Source organism: Manis pentadactyla, chromosome 15 (genome assembly GCF_030020395.1).
Source record: "Manis pentadactyla isolate mManPen7 chromosome 15, mManPen7.hap1, whole genome shotgun sequence".
Lineage (NCBI taxonomy): Eukaryota > Metazoa > Chordata > Mammalia > Pholidota > Manidae > Manis > Manis pentadactyla.
Window position 1 is genome coordinate 13361235 of NC_080033.1, and position 5814 is coordinate 13367048.

Consider the following 5814-nt stretch of genomic DNA (forward strand, 5'->3'; position numbering starts at 1 on the left):
TTTATGGAACTGGACTGATTCCGAACATTCTCAGGATTCTAAGTTGGCTTCTTTGCAAAATACTATTTTTAAATTAACTGAGGCAAACAAACATTTGAAAGAAGGCAATATGGCTTCTGAGGCTGCTCTTTCCCCTCCCCTATCTTCTTTGACTCCAGACATGGCAGCCACCTTGTGCTCAGGCCCCACCTCTAGTGTCATTTTCTTCTATTCCCTCTGCACTGTCCCCCACCTCTTCTGATCCCTCCATCCCTCAACCTATTAAAATCTGCCTCTCTAAAGTTAAGTCTTCTGAGTATCTAAATAGACCCCAAGTTTCTTATGTTCCCTGGAGTAAAGCTGAATTGTGAGCCATAGTTTCTTAAAGTGACTGAGGACTCCCATGAGTTTGTTGAGAAATTTAACATAGTTATTCAAACTTACCAACCCGGTTTCTCAGACTTATATCAATTAATCCCCCTGATTGTTGGTGAGGACCAGGCCAAGCATTGGATGAAACTGGCTAGATATGAACATCGTGAAAGGGATTCGGAGAAAAAGACTCCTACCTTTTGGTGAAATGCTAGAACACTTACTGGAAACCTCCACTGAACAATTACAGTTGCATTTCATAAGACTGTTGATTGAAATGAAATTCAGGTTCACACACAAAACTTGATGAACCTGTTCATAACTATTACAGTTGATTTCAGATTGTTTTTAAAGATAATTATGGTCTGTTAAATGTTGGATCCACCCAGGTAGCACTTAACTCTAACGCTATTAAAAAGTTGAACTGGTATCTTTCTTTCCTAGTTAAAAGGACCAGGATAGAATGAGAAACTATGTCCACTCTAGATTTAGTTAATTTAGCAAACCCGCTTGCTTGCATCCTGGATGAGTCACTTAAAAGAAAGACAGCAAAATGCTCAACTTCCATTTCTGACAATGAAAGCCCCTAAACAAGCCCCCAAATCTCCAAGCTTTCCTATTATTGCAAAGAGCTCAGACATTGGTATGGATAAAATGAAGATTCCTGTGGCCAGGATTCTCACCTGGCCCTGGTTGGCTAGCTCACTACACACGTGTGGGCAATATGTTGCTATTGACTCTATATAAAGAGCTCCGCCCTGTGCTCTGGGCGACACGGTGGCACGGCTGCAAGGCTGCAGGAGAGCAGAGCAGAGGCTGGAGTGGCGGCAGCACCGAGAACAGAGACTGGGACAGCTGTGCGGGCAGAGGGGCCCAGAGGCAGAGGCCAGCTTGCTGCATGCAGATTCGCTCTGAGCTGACAGGATTTTAGTGATTGACCTGTCCCTGTGGAAATAAAGTTGGGTATAAACTCTTCACCCCAAGAACGTTCTACTGTCATTTCTTTGGTTACATTGAATCCATAGTGAACTTGCCTGGGGCTGAAACCCATTGGCAAGACATTGGTTAAAAAAAAAAGATTGTTACAAGTTTAAGTGCTTCAGACGCCTTCAGCCCTCTAGCTGCCTGTCCAATGTCCTAGTTCCCAATGATCGGCTCCAAGGAACTATGGGGACTCCCAGTCCCCCTTCTTAACTGGCTTGGAGGAGCCACTCCAGATGGGGAATGAATCTCTCTCTGTCCTTACTGACACTGGAGCAACATTTTCTGTGCTCAGCCCCACTGCTCCAAAGCAGCCCCTGCCTGGGAGCACTAAAATGGTTCAAATAGTGGGGTTTCTTATAAACCGCCATGGGTTCCTGTCTCTGAACCTATTCTCTTCCATCCAGGCCTTGAGAGATACACACCCTGTTTCTCCTCAGTTCCTCTGCCCTATTTATTTATTCGGCTGAGAGATAGATCGATTGTGTCTCCCCAATGGGTTTCAGTCCCTGGCAAGTTCGCTATGGATTCAATATGTCCAAAGAAATTGACAGCAAAACGTTCTTTGGGGTGAAAGGATTTATCACCCGGCTTGTTCTCCCGCGGCAGGTCGAGCACTGGCGTCTCTACCTCCGCACAGAGCACTGGGCCGAGCTCTCTATGTAGCGCAATGATAGCTTATTGGCTAAAGGTGTGGAAGCGGCAGCCCAGCAACAGGCCAGTTACATCATCAGGTGGTTTAAGTTCAGTGAGGATCATGGCCATAGGGACCCCGACTTCCCCACAGATAGATGCATAGATAAATAGATGGATGCCAGAATTTCTTTCCCCAAAGTGGGAAATAATTCTAGAATTTCACAGTAGTAATCGAAATAGCCAAACAAGGGGATTAAATGACCCCTAAACATCTTGCCCTGTTTTTGATGGCACTATAGGAAGTCTGGGGACACTGATCATTTGTTCCTACTGGATCAGCTGCCACCCTCTCTATGGGAAAAATCTTCAGCTCATACTGGCAGAATCCACAGTGCACCTCCCACCAAGTTTCCAGTAGCTTCCTCAAAACCTCTCCCCAGAGTTAATCAACACCCGGGAATAAAGAAGCCCTTGAAGGCATCAAGCCCATAATGGAAGATTATAGGCTCTGGGCCTCACCCCCTGCACTAGCCCCTCTGCTCCCCCTATTTTACCCGTGAGAAAACCACAGGCTGAGGATGGAGGTTTGTCCAGGGCCTCTGAGCAAGAATAGCATTGTTACCCCCAGGCACCCTGTTCTTCCCAACTCCATGAGCTGCTGACATCCATCCCCACTGACAGCAAATATTTCACTGTGACTGACCTACGCAGTGCATTCATAGTATTCCAGTCCATAAGGGTGGCCCATACCTTTCTGCTTCCACTTGGGAAGAGGAAACACACCTGCACAGTGAGGCCCCCGGTTTCACCGACAGTCCTTACTTTCACAATCCTCGAAGGCTGATTAGGATGCTGTAAAGTGCCCTGCAGGCTCTTTGTTGTAGTACCCGGATGATTTGCTTCTGTCTCTCCTTCTCAAACCTCTTCATAGGAAGAGAGCATTCACCTGTGAGAACTTTTGGCCTTAAAGGGACATAAAGTCTCCAAAGAAAACTGCAGCTTCTCAAACTCAGATTCGATCCTTAGGGCACCTGATCTTGCGATAGGACCACATTGGATCCACGTGAAACGCCTCACAAGTGCTTAATGCTGAGAGATCACCTTTTGACTCCCTGTGACCCTGTACAGGAAACTCCTTCAACCAATGCAGACTTCTCATGCTTTACTGATGGTTCTTATTCAAAGGATGAAAGTGGTAAATATGCTGGGTGTGTGACTGCAACTACTTTTGAAGTCACGGAGGCAGTGCCCCTATCTCTGGGTACTCTGGCCCAACAAGCTGAGCTGTCTGCCCCTATTCCAGCTTTATGTTACCCAAGGGGGAACTGCGAACATTCTGATATGTGTTCTGCACACATTCGACTATACTGATAGTCGGTACGCCTTTGCGGTAGCTCATGACTTTGCAATATTTTGAAACAGTAAGCTCTCCTAAGTTTCAATGGACATAAAACTAAAATGGTCCCCATGTCCCGAAATTTGTAGATGTCATACTTCTGCCAGTGGCGCTGGCTATTAAAGTTCCTGGGCATTCCAGGCTTGGCTCCCTGGAGGCCGGAGCTGATATTTCTACCAAAATGCTACTCTGAAAGAACAAATAGCCAAATCTCCTTCATATTCCCAAGGGATGCTTCCCAAATGACAATTTGGAAAATTGAGAAGAAATACCCAACAAATGGCGCCAGAAAGGGAAAGAACAAGATTGGAAATCTAATAATTGTTGTTTGGGTGAAAGGAGAGAGCTCTGGTTTGGACCAAATAACAATCCGCCCTTACCAGAAATTCTAAAATTCCCACTACTTACCACTGTACATGCATTAAACCATTTGTTTACTGACAAAATGATAGTGTTCCTGACCAATATTGGTGGGGAAATAATAACAAGGCTGCAAAAGGTGCCTACTCACTTGTCTCACCTGTACACAAGGCCCCCGGTCATTTTAAATTGCCCAATGTGCCATTTAAGGTTCGGCAAATGAATTTCATTCAGCTTCCCCATCTCATGGGTGAATATTCCATTCATGGTTTGTAGGTTTTCCCAGTGGATGGAAGCTTTCCCTTGTAGGGAAATGCTCCTTCTGCAGCTAAAATTCTGTAGAAAAGCCTGTCCCTACCTGGGGAACCCGTCTCAAACTGCACAATAATCAGAGAACCCTTTTACTGGTCAGCCACTCTGACTAGGCTGTGCTTTCTGGCCGGCTTACACTTTCACTGTGCACACCATCCTCAGTCCTCAGGGTTAGTCATATGCACTAACAGCCCTGTCAATATAATTGGCAAAATTTGTGGAGACCTACCAAGTACCTTGGCCAAAACCGTGGCCATTAGTCCGTCTACATCTGAGATCCACCCCTTTGGAACTCGTGGACTCTCATCCTTTGGGACAGCCACAGGGCATGCAGTGCATTTGGCCCCTGCCTCCGTTGCCTCACTTACAGTTGATAAAAGGAGACATTTCAGTTTTGTAAAGGCCTAAATGCCTCTATTAAAAATAACCCTGCTTTGGTAGAGTAATCTTTTCACAGTGCGCTCCCTGGAGATGATAACTTTAAGTATCGCACATTGTAACCTGAAGATTTTGACTATTGGAAAAGCTGCCTTCAGCAAGATTCTCTTCAGTCTCCCTGAAAGGTCTAATCAGGAGCTGCTAACCAACCCTTGTGTCACCCAACTCCAGGGAACAGACCCTTGGATTCATGTGACACATCTAAAGAAAGCACCAAACCCGGACAGGGCCTGTACTCCACCTGGAAAATATGATTTCCTGGAATGGAAGTCAGCGACGTGGGATGAGGCAGCTTTCCCAAGGTGTCTGGACCAGGCCTGTGTACGTTTTCTCACTGTTTGCTGCTTCCATCTCTTCTGTGGAAAGAAAATTCCTGTGTCTGCATTTCCCAACCCCTTGCAAAGGGGGATACCTCTTCTGTGTTGGGTATGGCCTTTTGAAAACAACCTCATCATGATCCCATGAGCGTTTTGAAGAGTAAGAAGGTTCAAAATTTCCAGAAGTCTTTCTTTCTTCTGAACTGTTAACTGACTTTGGATTCTTATCCACATCCACGGTCTGTTAAATCGCAGCTTTACAGGCTGTATGTATCACTGATAACACGTTTGGCTCCAAACAGTTCTTTTGAGATAACCACACTGTTTAAAAATGGCTTTCAAGGTCGTTGTTCTGCAAAAAGTTCTTCAGCTCTTGCTTCGTGTTCACACCTGTACTGTGTCTACTACCCACATGCACGTGGTTATTTCTTTCAGTGCTCTTGCTTTCTTTCACTACTCTGCTTGCACAGCTGCTTTAAGCAGAAATTTCCAGAAGGCATGTATGATTCCATGTTTGCCTACTAGGGTGGCCTTTGTACCCTAAGTTGGAATAAATGCCCATAAATGTTATCAATTGGCTACTTTCAGGTCTAGGGTCCTGGTTTAGGACCAAATTGCAATTTGGAATTGTTATGTTCCTCCTTCTGTTTTTGTACGATTATGTTAAGTTTTGTATTTTGTTTCCTGCCAAGCTTTTGTGAACATGATGATCATAAAGAGATGATCACCAACACTTATGATCTTGGAAAGAGGGACTGCAGGTGGGATGTGCCTGAGAGTCTCCCTCCTAACCTTCCTTGCTACTCAAATGTGGCCTTAAGTGGTTTTCAACTGCTGTGCACTTTCCCTCTGACACAGGACATGACAACCAGGAAAGGTCCTTTCTGGCACTAAGGGACGAAACCACTAAAGAGAGAAAACCTGACTCCATCAGCAATGTTTTCAGAGAAAGATCTCCATCAAAAAAGGGAAAGGTGAAAATTAAGAGAAAACTCACTGACATGGCATCAGTAGGCCAGCAGG